Source organism: Triturus cristatus, chromosome 11 (genome assembly GCF_964204655.1).
Source record: "Triturus cristatus chromosome 11, aTriCri1.1, whole genome shotgun sequence".
Classification (NCBI taxonomy): domain Eukaryota; kingdom Metazoa; phylum Chordata; class Amphibia; order Caudata; family Salamandridae; genus Triturus; species Triturus cristatus.
Window position 1 is genome coordinate 633,780,960 of NC_140594.1, and position 16,409 is coordinate 633,797,368.

At 44.8% G+C, this 16,409-nt stretch overlaps 1 long non-coding RNA gene across 1 annotated transcript in view; it reads right to left on the reverse strand.

Moving 5' to 3' along the window:
* Positions 1–16,409, reverse strand: part of LOC146785208 (uncharacterized) — an 86,805-nt gene that overhangs the window by 60,189 nt on the left and 10,207 nt on the right. The window contains exon 2 of the long non-coding RNA XR_014970586.1: positions 11,885–11,978. This is a non-coding gene — a long non-coding RNA (uncharacterized LOC146785208). The remainder of the gene's footprint in view (positions 1–11,884; positions 11,979–16,409) is intronic.

The following is a 16,409-nucleotide window of genomic DNA, read 5'->3' on the forward strand; positions in this document are numbered from 1 at the left end:
GGAGACTGCTAGAGCCACCAAGGAATTGCTTGTATGTCAATTTTTCAAAATTACACCAGGGGAGAAGAAAGCCTCACCAAATGTGTGGCTAGCAAAATCTGCAAAAAACAGTTCTTCCTTGACACGCCAAAGAAATACAGTCACACAACTTCTGCTATGTGAAAATATATACGTTCCATCCATCCAACTCAGCAGGTTACAGCTGAGCATCACAAGGATCTGGAGAAGGGGTTTACATCAACATCAGGGATCTCCATAAGACACAGTGATACTGTGTCCTCCTCAGTGGTCCAGGGGCAGTCTGACCATAATCCTGTATATCAGGAGATGGTGACTTAAAGCAAGAGATGAAGTAAGATTGCTGGATAGCTGAGCAGATCTGTCAGGAGCAAGTTGGCGTCAGAACACCTGTGTGGAAGTCAAAGTATATTTTTTCTCTCGCACTTCTGAAACCCTGATTTTAAGTTCAACCAATCAAAATTTGAAAAAATACAATAAATGTAAAACTTCAAATTATCTTTCCAAAAAAAGGTTATTTTCAAAAACACCTATTCCGGACCAAAAATAGAAACATTTCATGTTGTTTGACATGTGTGTCTCTTTATGTTTGTATATTGTAATAATAATCTTTTGTAACAGTCTATATATAAAAATAAAAGGTAGGTCTATTGTTAATAAGTGTAAATACAGCCAAACACGTATAACAATGCATTTGTCTTACATTTCTATCACTTTTTAATACAGACCCATTACAAAATTTATATTAGAACTGACATATAACAGAACTATTTTTTTCAGTTCGTTTATAACCAATACTAACACAGTGCAGTGCAATTGCATTCGTTTGCATCAAAGCAGTGTTCCATGATGTGGTATGAGGATTGCCATGCACCCACCCATGGTTTTTGGTGCAAATCCATATCTATAATGACTTGTATGCAGTAGGTGCTTTGTCACCTAATGAGGCATGCATATCTGGAGGAGATGGCCTCTTTCTCAAGAGATTTGCACAGGGCAAAGGTTGATAACAGTAGAATATTTGTTACCTAATGGGCCTTGGTGTCTGGAGAGAGTGGGCTGTCCAAAAAGACTTTTGTACAAGATAAAGGACATGCGTGGTAGGGGCTTGGCCACCTAATTGAGCCTCGGCATGTAAATGCGAAGGGTGTGAATAGTAGGGGCATGGCCATCTATGGGGGCTTGGGTTACTGGAAGGAGTGTACTATCCCTAAACACAAGGGGATGGGTTGCATAGTAGGGCTTGGACACCTAATGGGACTTGGGTGTCCTTTGTGGTGCAAAGCTGTGTGTAGTAGGGACCTGGCCACCTACAGGTGCTTGGATAGCTAGAGGGAATAGGGTCTTTTTAAAGACTTCCACTCAAAGGGAAGGGTGTGTGTAATAGGGGCTTGGTCACCTAAGGGGGTTTGGGTGTTTCTTGAGGGAGTAGGTTCTCTGTGAAGACATTTGTACAAGGTGAAGTGTATGTGTAGTAGGTGCTTGGCCTCCTAATGGGGCTTTTGTGTCTGGAGGCAAAGCATGTGCATAGTGGGACATTGGCCACCTAGTGGGGCTTGCTCGTCTGGAGGGAGTGCTTTGTAGCTAATGAATAAAAGAAAGCTATACTAATATAAAGGTTACGCGAACATTATACATTTATGGTAAAACTAAAACTTTGGAATTTGTAATGTTTCGTTTGTATAGAAAGAATAAATACAGTTTTCCTAGCTGTAACAAATGTTTAACCTTTGTGTTTTTTCATTGAATTTCAATGTTTTAAAAATAAAATGTGTTTCAAATAGTAGAGTTAGTGTCGTTGAGTGGCGTTTCATTAAGTGGAGTGAAGGAGAGAGTTCTACAGTGTTCTGTCGTGGAGTGTGGTGTTATAGAGTGGAGTACAGTGGAGTGGAGTGGAATAGCATAGGGTAGAGTGGAGTGTCATAGAGTGGAGTACAATGGAGTGGAGTGACATAGCATACAGTGCATTAAAGTGTTATCTAATGCAATGGCATGTTGTATAGTGCAGTGGTGTGCCCTAGAGTGGACAAGCATGGTGCAGAGTTGAGAAAAGTGTTATAAATTTGAGTGGTATCTTGAACTGTACAGTGGAGTGCTGTGTCGTAGTGTTGAAAAGTGTAGTAGAGTGGACAGAATGTTGTGCCTTGGAGTGTAGGAGCACAGAGGGGAGTAGAGGGTTGTACAGTGTAGTGTAGGGATATAGAGTGGAGTACACTGCCGTATAGTGTCACAGAGTGTAGTAGATTCTTGTAGAGTGGAGTTGAATAGAGTGGAATAGAGTGTGGTAGAGTGGAGCGGTGTAGTGTGGACTGTTGTACAGTGCCATAGAGTGGGGTAAACTGTTGTGCAGAGGAGTAGAGTGAAGTGGAATACAATATTGTGAGTAGAGTGGCGTAGAGTAGAGTGGAGTGGCATAGTATACAATGGAGTAAAGTGTTTGGTGTGTGGCAAAGTGGAGTGGACTAGTGTGTTGGAAAGTGTCTTAGAGTGGATTAGAGTACAGTGCCACAGAGTGGATTATAGTGTTGTTGAGTGAGTAGAGGGAGTGCGGGATATTATGGTTGAGTGGAGTGGGCTATACTGTGAAGTGTTGAGAGGCATAGAGATGCATATAGTAAAGTGGTTTAGTGTGCAGTAGTGAAGTACAATGGAGTACAGTAGAGCAGTGTCTTCCAGAGTATAATAAACTGGGGTGGAGCAGAATAGAGGCAGTTGCATAGAGTGGAGTAGAGTAGAGTGGAGTAAAGTGGTATTGAGTAAAGAAGAGTGCTGTACACTGGATTTGACAGGAGTATATTGTTGTGCAGTGTAGTGATTTAGAGTGGAGTATAGTGTGATAGAGTGCAGGGCCGTGGACAGTTGTTAAGTGGAGTATAGTGTTGTTGAGCGGAGTACAGTGGAGTGACATGGAGTGTAGTTGGGTGGAGTGGAGTGGAGTTAAGTACAGTGGAGTAGAGTAGAGTGGGGTAGAGTTGAGTGGCATTGACTGGAGTGGTGTCCAGTGGAGTGGTGTACAGTGTAATAGCGTACACTGGAGTGCCGTACTGTGGAGTTGGGTAGAGTGGACTGGTGTACAATGGAATAGCGTACAGTGGAGTGGGCACAGGTGAGTGGTGTAGAGTGGAGTGCCATAGAGTGGCATGGCACAGAGTGGATTGGAGTAGAGTGGAGTGGCGTAGAATGGAACAGCAAATGGTGGAGTGGAATATAAAGGGAAGAGGAGTAGAGTGGAGTGGCATACAGTGGAATAGCATCCAGTAGAGTAGTGTACATTCAAATAGTGTACAGTGGAGTACAGTAAAGTGAAGTAGTGCATACTGGAGTGGCGTAGACTGGAATAGCATACAGTGTAGTGTATAGTGGAGTGGCGCAGAGTGGAGTGGGGTACAGTGGGGTAGCATTCAATAGAATAGCATACAGTGGAGTGGAGTACAGTGGAGGTGGATAGAGGTGAGTAGCATAGAGTCAAATAGCTTAAAGTTAAGTGGCATAGAGTGTAGCTGCATACAGTGAAATCACGTACAATGTAGTCGGGTACAATGGAGTGGCATACAGTGGAGCGGCATACACTGAACTTGCAAACAACGAAATAGCATACAGTGGAGTGTTGTAGAGTGAAGTGGCATTGACTGGAGTGGTGTATAGTAGAATAGTGTACAGTGGAGTGACGAAGGGTGGAGTACCATAGAATGGAGTGTGGTGGAGTGTAATAGCATACAGTGAAGTAGCATAGAGTGGAGTGGTGTAGAGTGGAGTGGCATACAGTGGAATAGTGTAGCGTGGAGTGGCATTGACTGGAGTGGTGTAGAGTGAGTGGCGTAGAGTGGAATAGAGTGGCGTGAGGTAGAATGGAGTGGTGTACAATGGAAAAGCGTACAGTGGAGTGGATAACAGGGGAGTGAGGTAGAGCGGAGTGGCACAGAGTGGAGTGCAGTACAGTGGAATAGCATACAGTTGAGGGGCGTACAGGGGAGTGCTGTAGAGTGGAGTGGCATACAGTGGAATAGCATACAGTAGAGTAGCATACATTGAAACAGCATACAGTGGAGTAGTGTAGAGTGGAGTGGCGTACAGTGGAGTGGTGTATACTGGAGTGGGGTAGACTGGAATAGCGTACAGTGAAGAGGCATAGAGTGGAGTGGCGGACAGCGGAGTTGGATAGAGTGGAGTGGGGTACAGTGGAGTAGCATACAGTGGAATAGCGTACAGTAGAGGGGTGTACTGTGGAGTGGGGTAGAGTGTAGAGGCATAGAGTTGAATAGCATAGAGTTGAGTGGTGTAGAGTGTAGTTGCATACAGTGGAATAGCGTAGAAAGAAGTGGTGTACAGCGAAGTTACACAGAGTGGAGTGGCGTCTAGTGGAGTGGCACAGTGTGGAATAGCGGACAGTGGAGTATTGTAGAGTGGACTGGTGTAGAGTGGATTGGCATACTGTAGAAAAGTGTAGAGTGGAGTGACAAGGAGTGGAGTGGCATAGAGTGGAGTGTGGTAGGCTGTAATAGCGTAGAGTGAAGTAGCATAGAGAGGAGTGGTGTAGAGTGGAGCAGCGTACAGTGGAGTGAGGTAGAATGTAGTGGCAGACAGAGGAATAGTGTAGAGTAGAGGTGGCTCCCCTATTGGAGCAGAGGAGAGTCGCCCCATATATGTGCCCCTCAAAAGCCCCAGACATAAGAAATAAAATTGTAATTTGTTACCATTTTATTTTTTATCGTCCCATCCTGAACAGAGTGTCAGGATGGGGCGGGGCCTGCTCAGTGAACAGGGAGGAGTGGTGGGCAGAGGGCTGCCTTTTTCACACGTTTAAAGTGCGCAGCGTGTCGGTTGCGCTGTGCGCATGACGGAACCGCTCCGTCACGGCCCCGCCCGCTCAATAGAGCCTTCAGCACGGCGCGGTAATCCGCGCCGCACTGAAGGGGTTAAAGCTCTCAACCTAGCTGTCTTATGACAGCTAGGTTGAGAGCAAGTGCAGTCATCCTGTACCATTGGGAGCAGCGACACAGGCCGCTCCCATGTTATGTTATGTTACTCCGCACTTTTTGAGCGCACGGCTACCCCAAAAGGGTGTCCCGGCGCTTTGGCAAGGTGACCCAGAGAAACACGAAACCAAAGGGAAAGACCTACTACCGTCACACTAGATTACTTAGTAAAAAGCAGAGTTTTCAACTCCTTTCTGAAAGCCAGAAGATTATTCGCCTTCCGAAGGGAAAGTGGAAGCTCGTTCCACAGGCAGGCTGTCACGTACTGGAAGGAGCGACCTCCCATCCGGACACGTTTGACCACAGGCACCTCCGTTTTAGCCAGGTCCGCCGACCTCAGCAGCCTCCGCGGCACATAGAAGACGATACGCTTCCTCAGATAGTGAGGGCCAATCGCATGAAGGGCTTTGAAAGCCAGAGTGAGGAGCTTGAATCTAATTCTCCCCAGAATTGGGAGCCAGTGCAGCCTAGCCAAAAGCGCAGAGGCACTAGCTCTCCTAGGCAACCCATAAATACCTCTGGCCGCCGAGTTCTGGACAATCTGCAGTTTAGATAACAAATACTTAGGTAGGCCTGCAAAAAGAGCATTTGCATAATCCAGGCGGGAGCCCACAAGCGCCTGGACTACCTTCCTACGATACTGCAGTGAAAGTAGAGGAAGAAATTTCCTAAGCATCTTAAGGATGCTGAAACATTTCCCTGCTAATCCCAGGATGTGTGGACGAAAAGAAAGAACATCGTCAAACACCACTCCGAGATTTTTTACCTGGGATGATGGCTTCTCTGGGGGGGACATGTCCTGAGGCCACCATGACTTCCAGCCCGGATCAGGGGCACAGCCGAAAAAAAGCAGCTCAGATTTGTCTGAGTTGCATTTCAGGCAGTGCCGCTGAAACCACGCAAAGACTGCACTCAGGCAGTCCTTGATTCTGCCGTCGCTAAAGGCCTCTCCCTTCCTGCAAGTGAACAAGAGCTGGGTATCATCAGCATATGAGATGACCCGGGCCCCGAACGCCTCCGCTACCTCCGCAAGAGGGGCCCATCCATCAGGGCACTGCTCAAATGCTGGTTAACAGCACGTGAGCAATCCTGGATTGGTCGAGGGAGTTTGCTGGGGCCTGCACTGCAGGCCCAGCAGCCGACACTCCGTAAGGAGGACATCGTCACCGTTGTCAGAATCGGATCGGTAAGTGCATTTAATTTTTTTCTCCATTTCCCCCCTTGTCCCGCCCCCACCCTCCACCCATCCTCAGTAGATGCCAGACGTCACTGGACAAAACTGCAGCGTGCCTGTTGCCTCTGTGTAACATCGCAGTCTCTGAAATCCTCACAAAAGTCTTACGGCCCCGTCTATTCACCTTGAATACTCTATCCTTGGAATGTTTTGTGAGATACGCAATGGCAGCATCTTGTTATGGCATGGTGTGTTCTTGATGTGATTCCTTACTATGCTCCCCCATTCAAATTTGGAATGCCCAACTATACATTTTACATCAGCTATGATCTAGAAGATGAACATGGTGAATATTTTGTCTGTGGTAAGTGAGAAAGCTTATCCAGATACAATTGTTAAAGACTACCCTAGTGATGTTAGTTCTTGCAAATGTGATCCCAGGACACCATGAAGGAGAATGTGCTATTGAAATAATGATGCCTATAAATATCCTTTAGTTTTGTTCCTAGAAGGCACAAAATTTGGGGATAAATCTTGTGTTTCCTTTTCTATGATTTATATTGATTTATATTGCATTTACCAAAAAAGCAATGTTGTTTACTCACAGCAGTTTTGTATAACCATGCAATGCTTAGGCCTACGCTGTACTTTTGACATATTTATCCTCATTTTTTGTTTTATCACTGGTAAGCAAAGATTCACAAATGACTAGCTTTAAGTTCCAGGTCAGCTATCTTAAAAGGCAAAATAAGAGGCTCTTTTCTAAGGGAGCAAATAAAGGGTTCAATATATAAATTAAACAATAAAGGTGACAGGGGACAACCCTGTCTAGTGCCTCTTGAAATATTGAACCATTCCGATAAGGTGCCATTAACTAATACTCTTGCTCGTGGGGCTAAATAGAGGGATTTAACAGATCCAATAAAATTCATAGGGAAACCAAAACTGTGCATAGTCTCCCAAAGATAGATCCATCTAACCTGATCGAACGTCTTAGCGGCATCGATTGCAACAAGAGTTAACGGTAGTTTACTTTCCATTGCATAATCTATTGCCCCTATAGCTTGGAAGGTAAGCTCATTGACTGCCTCCCCGGTATAAATCCTCTCTGGTCTGGATGTACAATAGTTTTAATAATTTTTGCCATCCTGGTAGCTAAAATCCCAGAGAAGATCTTAAGGTCTACATTTAGCAACGAAATAGGCCTATATGCCTCAATTTTTTGAGGATCTTTATCTTGTTTTAGGATCAAAGAAACTGTTGCTTCCAACCATGAGGTGGGGATCTCTTCTCCATATAAGAGTATTCTATTGAAAAGCGTTTTTAAGACAGGCACCACCCTATCTAATAAGACCCAATATATCTCTGCCGGGAGCCCATCCGGGCCCGCGGCTTTACCCCTACTCAATTTTTTTAATTGATCTCTAATTTCACCTTCTGAGATGGGAGTTGATAGGTATAACTTATCTGTTTCAGAGAGGGAGGGAAGATCCTTCTGGTCAAGCCATGTTGTAACATCCTCCGATCTTTGATCGTTAACCTCCTTGTATAGATCTTGCATGAAGGATCTGGCCTCCTCCTTGATCTCATCATCTTCCTGTAATAAAGCTCCAGACCCTCTTTTAAACAAGCTCTTGATATGATTCCGAACCCTATCTGTTCTAGATTTCCAAGCCAGCAGGGAGCCACATTTTTCGCCATAGGCGAAGTGCTGTAATTTACTGGCATCCCATTTATCTTTCAGAATTTTATCAGACTTGGCTTGGAGATCAGCTTGCAGGGAGATCAAATCTCTCTCTAGCTGTGATATGAGATTTCGGGCGGTCAAGGCTGCCTGTTGTAATTCCTTCTCCTTCTCTTTGATTTTTCTAAGGCTATCTTTATCAGCTTCTTTAGCTATTCTACTTCTGTTGATCATTAATGAGCTCAATAGTCCCCTCAGGTAGGACTTAAAAGACTCCCACATTATTTGATCACTTGTGGAGGCTATATTGACCCTAAAGAACTCCTCTATTTTTCCATCCAGCTCAGTCCTCACGCTCTCCTCTAGTAGCAAGGTCCTGTTTAGAGTCCACCTCCTCTGGTGCTCTTTAAGCTTAAGATTAAGTATCAGCTCAACTATGGAGTGGTCAGATATTGAAACAGGAATATAAGCTATAGATTTAAGATCCGAGAGCAGGGACTGATCTACTAAAAAATAATCAATCCGAGAATACTGTTTATATTTCTTGCTGTAGAAAGAATATTCCCTAGTATTCCCTTTATCTGCTCTCCACAGATCTAACAGCCTAAACTCTTTAATAAGAGTCTTAAGTGCGGAGAATGTTCTGAGAGGCACATTATATTTTACCTTAGATGTGCGGTCTAGTTGAACATCCCAAACTAAATTATAGTCTCCTCCGAGTATAACTGGGGAGGATGTATTTAGCAGGCAGGCCTGGAGATTTAAAAGAGGACCCGGATTGTCCTCGTTCGGCCCGTAATAACCAACACATACTATTGATACCCCACAAATAGAGAGAGTTGCTACTATCCACCTCCCGGATTGATCACTAACCCAATTCTCAACCTTGATCCCTCTATTACATCTTATAATCATAGCCACCCCTCTTGTACACCCCCTATGATCTGATGATATAACCTCCTGCACCCAGCTGAATTTATTAACCCCTTCAGTGCCCATGACGAGATGGTCTCGTCATGGGCCGCGGTTGCGCTGTGCCCATGACGAGACCATCTCGTCATGAACTCCGCCCGCTAATAGAAAGCCCGGCACAGGGCGGGGCACGCAAGAGGTTAAAGACTTCTTTGCACACCTGAGCCTCCAGATGAGTTTCCTGTAATAGGAGGATATGGGCTTCACTCCTCATCAACAACTCGCACACCCGAGAAAGCTTCCCGGGGTTCCTGAGCCCGTTTATGTTCCAAGAGAGGAACTTAATCTCCCGTATACTACCAATATCCAATCTGAGGGGGACCTACCTGTCTAGAGCCATTCTGCTTTTTTATTATTTGTATGAGGACTATTTTCCGTGCACCCCAATCCCCCCTCACACCCTCCCCACCCAACCCGCCCTCCCCTGAGGAACCCACCTTCCATCCCTTGGCGTCAGCCGCCATGTGGGAACCTCCCTAAAGCAACTCGGCACCCTCCTATTATTCCCCCCCAAAAAAAAAAAGTCAAAGGAATCGATAGACGCGATGGTTGAACACGGCAGTTTCACTCTAAATTATAAATTTTCCTTTTTTTCCCTTTTTTCTCTCCTCCCTCTTCTCCTTATTCTCTCTACCCTGTTCTCTTTCCTTAGTGGCTCTATACGCAGATGACCTCTTAATGTACACTTTCGATCATGTGAAAGCAATACCTAGGCTTTTTAAATTAGCTGAGGAGTTTGGCAAGGTTTCCGGTTATGGAATTAATATAGAAAAAACTGAGATAATGAGTTGGAATTGTGTAAATTTGATACCAGCAGCAAGAGGTCGGATGAGATATCTTGGGATCTACTTAGCACAGAAGCCGATAGATATACCTAAGATCAGCTGGGAGAAGGTCGCCAAGGAGGTGGGTAGCTTATTATCACGTTGGGCAAATCTACCATTGAATATATATGGGAGGGTGAATCTCATAAAAATGATAATACTACCCAAGGTCACTTTTTTGTTTAACTCAATTCCACTCTCTTTTAATTCCAGAGATATTGCCACTCATCAAGGGAAAATCGGGTCATTTATTTGGGCCACCAAAACTCCAAGAATAGCATGGAAAAAGCTCAGGAGGGGGTTGAAGAGAGGAGGTCTCGCTCTCCCTGATTTACTTTCCTATTGTCATGCTTTTCATTTTAAAAATTTTAGAATGTTAGCAAAAAAAACTGATTCTTTGTCTATGGGCCGTTTGTTTAAGGCATTATTGCAGGATATCCCGCAAGGGCAGGAGTTTTTTCTTTATAAATTTGGGGACCCTAAGTTTTACAAAAAAGTTTGTCTTAAAATCTTACTGACTGCATTAAGAAATTGGGGGTTTGTGAGGAATATATTACGAATATCATATTATACACCTCAGGCCCCAATCTGGGATTCCCCCGGCACTCCATTATGCCTTCAAGATCAACTCTCACAACCACTTAGACTAGCTGGCATTCGGATATGGGGCGATCTCCAGAAAGATTCGCTACTGATCAGTTGGGACTCTTTGTCCAATATAACTGGTGGAACATTAACTCGATTTAAATTCCATCAACTATCCGCATGGTGGGCAACTCAGCTTTGGCGTAATGAAGATTCGGGCACAATTATTGACTCTATCTCTAGATCTGGACCATGGAAACGGGAAGTTTCGTTTTGGTATGGGGCTTTCACAGACATAGGAGATAGCCTAGATCTAGAGGTGGAGAGTCGGTGGGGTGGTGTTCTCCTTGAGAACAGGGATGATTTACTGAAACTCTGGTGTGACTCATTTTTTATGCTACAGTCGGTGGTTAAACCAGCCAATCTGAAGAGGAACCATCTGTACACCACTCACAGAGTTTATTGGACCCTGGGTAAACTTTCTAGGATATCTTCAATAATCCATCATTGCCCGAGATGTAAGCACCCAGCCGCCAATGACCTCCACATGTTTATGGATTGCCCGAAAATCGGCCCTTTTTGGCAGGGGGTATGCGGCTTTCTGGGAGATGTGTTACATATGCAGGTTGATGTGAATATCAGGCTTATCTTTTTTGGTCTTTTGCCGAGCTATGGTCTGAATGCTCTTGCGTCAAAATTCGCATTCTATGTAGTAATTATTGAAAGGAGGGAAATTTGTAAATCTTGGAAGTTTGAAACACCACCCTCCTTTGCCGTTTGCCTAAAGAACATCATTATAGTCAGTCAATCTGATATGGCCTGCGATAACTCTAGTGCTAACAAAATCTGGGCAAGACTAGAGGTATGGAGAGGGAAATAACATCTGTCCTATGATTATGCCGGAGGCCTGTGGTCCGGTCCTCCCATGTAACAGTGCTTTGGTGCGGTGAACGGGAGCGGGAACAGGACACAGGTGTACCTCTGGGGGGATTCTGCACCTTCCGTCAGGCCTCCACCAGGGCGCTCTCACTGGAGGTATGTTGGAGGGGTGTGGGAGTTCCCCCTCTAGAGCGGCTCTGCTGATGGCATGTATGAGGACAAAAAATAAATAAATTTAAAAAAAAAATATGACTAGCTTAGCATCTGAGAAATTTATTTTATCTGCATCTTCTCAAGGTCATCTGGATCCTTCTCATGAGAAAGCCCAGCACCTGTTGTACCTCCCATTGTCTGGGTTCCACTTTCTGTCACAGTAGCTCTTCTATAGCTGTGTGGGGGCAAAAAAGCAAAAAAAGTGTTGGATTCTGGGAGGAGTTAGCACTACACTGCACTACTCATTGTCTCAAGAGGCTAAGCACTATCTCACTGAATGCTTTTTTTTCTTTTAACAAACATGTTTCAGCCTTCAAGTGAGTGTGAAGATATTGATTTTCTTTTACAATCTCTGGCTACAAATTCATTTTTATGTGTAGAGAAATTACTTCATTAACGGACAATGACATCCGTGTGGAAGAAAGAAAATGTAACATGTTTTTTTAAATTGTGTATAGAAGAGGTAACTGTACGTATATCACATATATTCCTTTATAGTGTATGTCTAAACTTTGAATACTGGTGGGGTATCATATGGCTGCAAGTAGAATAAACATACCTGATTAAGTATTCTTTAAAGAAGCATTGTAGTTTTCAAGCTGAGACCAAAATCCCTCATTTGGAGCCACCACAGGTCTTGCTTTCTTGACAATCTATGTGAATGGACAAAAGGGTGCTTTACAAACATTTGTATAAATGCTCTTACCCATGCCTTTTACCTGTAACTATAGTTAAGATGGTCACAAAGTGGTAATATAACATTACAATTGATAGATATGTATTTTTGTCATGTTTTCACTGACGTACTTAACTATTAAAAAAAAATTCAATACAATTAGTCGCAGCTGCTGCCAACATGCAGCAGCGGCGAAGGAGAGGGTTGAATTAATAAAATTAACAACAAAAAAAGTGCCTGATCCTGCGGCCGCCTCATGCTCCAGTGCTCCTCTGTTCTGCTGCTGCTCCCGACAGTCCCTAGGACAGACTCCCCATCCAATCCAAAAGCTGCTCTCATACTATGAGATTAGCACCCAGATTGGCCTGAGCAGACTGGTTTAACTTTCCACTCAGGCACAGCAATTCCGTGCCGTTTCTTCACCTGGCTGTGGAATACAGCCGGGTTAGAGAAACCCAAGTGAGCATGTCTGTTTGGCCGGCCTAAGACTGCTGGCCAAACAGACATGCACACTTAGAAGTGCACATAGCACTTCATTCTTCCTGCCTCCCATAGCCCGGCCCCGTCCCTTCGCTACACACGCTGACGCTAATAATAAAATATTGTTTTATTTTTCAGTAGCTGGCTCTGAGCCAGTGGGGCGACACTCCTCCGCCATTGCGGAGGAGCTGCCACTGAATAAAACATGCTAACTATATTGTACTCTGTCATTTTTTTTAAAGAAACAAGTGTAACTTTATGAATACTTTCGTAAAGAGTCTCTGTCTTTACAAAAGCATTTCCAGATATATTGGTGCAAGTCTTTAGACTAGGACATCATTTATTTATCACCCAGTAATTCTGACTTTTATGGAGGTTAACTGTAGAGAGTGTTTATGGGGTACAGATACCTCTGTTCCTTGAAATGAAACACTTGGTATGTTCGAACATTTTGTTTGTACAGTTTTGTGTTATTTAAGAAAACAGAAAGAAAAAAACCCAATAAAAATGATTTAAAAAACTCCTTGGCCCTTGCATGGATTCTCTATACCCCTACTCTTTGCTGGGACAAAGCTTGGGACTACTTCTTCAATAAGGCAGACCGCCTGCCTGAATGAAGAGATGTTGGATTCCCACTACTTTTAGTGACATCAGCCTAGCAATAGCCTACCACTGCATGTTTGAAGGATTACCCTCTACTTCATTTTCTTGTGAAGCCAGATGAAATCAGTCTTGACAATGATGAAGGGTTTGTGGAGTGCAAACTCTCACCCAGCAGGGTATCCTGGTGCTGTGGGATTATGGTAAACTCATATGCATAGTTGGTAAAGAGGGAGGTCTTGAGTGCGTAATAGAGGACTGGGTGATTCTCAATCTTTCTGATAGGTAAAGGAAGAGAATTTATTTTGACCACTAACTGTGAGAACCTCATCCTCCAAGTTATAATTTCTTAATATGTGGTCTTTTGATGAGTTTTCTTTCAGATGACCGTTTTATAGGTTTAAATGTCTTGAGTATTTCTTGTTGGAAAAATGGACCATGGTTATTGTAGGGCTATGAGTAATGTGCATAGTTTCAAACAACAAACAATGAATGGAGGCTATACCTTGTGAGATGTGTGCGTGCTTAGGTAAATTAAAGATCTATTCTCTGATTTGAGTATGGCAGAAAAAAATACACTGCTGCAAAGAAGAGGGAGTATCCTTTCTGCCGTACTGAAGGTGTGCTCGCCTCATTTTGATATGGATGGACCTTCAGCATGTCAGCGGTGGAGACTATTCCATCTTTTCCACTGACATACTCATCTGACAACCAGTCAGAGTAAGGGCTGCCTGAGGTTTTGCCACTTGTCCACTCACCCTACTTAGAGTGGGCGACCAAATAGCAAATTTTTACTTTCGCTTAGGCCTTCTAAAATGTGCCGGTAAGTGAAAGTAAGAACATATCAATGCACCCAAAACTCCCATGACGAGGGGGTCATTGCTTTTTTATTTTCAAAAAGAAATATTAGATTTTCTTTTGAAAATAAGAAAAGAAATTGAAAGTGTGTCATATGGCTCCATCAAGTTGACAGAGCCGTACACCACCCTTTTTAATGCATTGACACAAACTGCTGTGACGGCGGTTCTAGACTATGCAAGAGATGTCCTCTGGGGCAGCAAACATTTCTAGATTTAGAGCGTGGTTACTGCATCAGGGTGACGGAGTAAGATATTCCGACGCCCTGATGGAGTAACCGCACTCTTAATCGGACCCTAGTCGAACTGACGGATTTTGAATTTGAATAAAATAATAGATCACAGATTTTGGGAGCCCTAGATAGAGGGAATTACCATAGTCCAGTTGTGCCAAGATAGTTGCCTGGACTACCTATTGGTGAGGCATGTGCTCAAGAAAGGGACTGGTTTTCTAGAGGAGTTGTACCTGATAAAAACAGCAAGCTGAAATTCTACCAATCTGTAGAGTGAAACAGTGACTTCGGATTCGGTATTCCTCCTAATTCCGATGGGCACCAAGTTAAAGATTTTGAAGTTGGATCCAAAACTCAATATTTCAGATTTTTCATTATTATTGTAGGAAATGGCTCTTCTATGCCCCCTATATGACCGGTGGGAAGTAGGCATAGCCCTGTCCCAGGGATCCTAAATTTGCCATCATCAAGAAGAAAGCTGAGTACAGAGCCGCAACAAAGCTCTACAAAAATGAAATAAAATCTGTCCAAGCCCAATTCTATGAATCCAAAATTAACCTAGCTGTAAATTCCCCTAAAGAAATGTTTAAAATAGCCAAATCTCTAATTCCCCCCCCCCGAGCGTCTGTCATCTGACGGCGCGCAAACCCGTTGTAACAACCTAGCCACTTTCTTCTCCCAGAAGATCCAGGCCATTTATTCCTCATTCACCGCTGGTAGTGGTGACACGGAGTCTACCACCACAACAGATTCTGACCTCCCTGTCTCCTGCTCGCTGGACAAATTCCCCCTCCTAGATTCCATCACATTAGACAGAATGATCCCTAAAGTCACCTCGGGATCTCCCAAAGACCCAGCACCTCCGTAGACTCTTACTAAGGTCATTGATGCCATTCGCCCGGTCATCCTGGACGTCCTTAAGGCCTCCATCACCTCTAACTCCGTCCCAGCTCCATGGAAGTGTGCGATGGTTAAAGCCCTCTTGAAAAAGTCCACCTTAGACCAGAGCAACTTGGCCAACTTTCGCCCTATTTCCCCACTTCCCTGGATGAGCAAACTGCTTGAGAGGCACATCAATAACATCCTAGTAGATTATTTAGAATCTAATAATCTGCTATGTGCCTCTCAGACGGGGTTCCGCCCTCAGCACGGAACCAAAACTGCCCTCTTAGCAGTGATGGAAGAAACTAGAGCTGTGCTGGACCGGAGAGGAAAAGCAGCCATCATACTACTCGACCTCAGTGCCGCGTTCGACACGGTTAACCATGCCACACTATTACATCGTTTGAAAGGCATGGGCGTGTCGGGCGCGGCCCTGGAATGGCTGACCTCCTTCCTGGATGAGCGATTCTTCCAGGTGTTCGAGGGCGAGGTAGTCTCCCCCAAGCAACCACTTAGCTGTGGGGTTCCCCAGGGCTCCTCCCTAAGCCCCACACTTTTTAATGCCTATATGCGACCTCTAGCAGAGATAGTCCAGCCCTTCGGTGTGCGTATTGTCACCTACGCGGACGACACCCAACTGGTGGTCTCCCTGGACCACACTGAGGGGTCGTCCAACACCTTGGGCCCCTGTCTAGAGGCTGTCGCTAAGTGGATGCAATCCTCCTGTCTCAAACTCAATGGGGAGAAGACGGAGATTATGCTACTGGGCAACTCTCCACCGACCACTCTGGCCTCCATCTGGCCCACATGTCTCGGCGCTCCTCCCCCCCCCAAACCTCAGATAAACAGCCTTGGAATTTGGCTCGATAAAGCGCTAGACTTTTCGGTCCAGGCCACTAAAACGGCCTCCACGTGTGTCGGGCTAATGAAAATGCTCCGCAAAGTGCTCCCTCTGCTTCCTTTCCAGGCGAGGAGAATCATGGTTCAGGCCCTGATACTCTCCCGCCTGGATTATGGAAATGCTTTATACCTAGGAGCCCCGGCAGCAGTGACCAACAGGCTCCAAGTCACGCAAAACTGTGCCGCCCGATTACTGTTCAACATCCCCCGTTGGCAGTCAGCCAAGAAAGCTCCAAAAGAACTACATTGGCTCCCAGTGGCTGCTAGAGCACAGTTTAAGGCCATGTGCATTGTGCACAAATCCTTCCACCGAACAGGCCCTTCCATCCTGTTCCCCTTAGTCGTGCGCTACGCCCCATCCAGAGCCCTCCGCTCCGGTTCACTGCATCTAGCAACCACAACTAAAATCAACAAAGCCCGATGGGGCGGCCGTTCTTTCTCCCACACCGCCGCGAG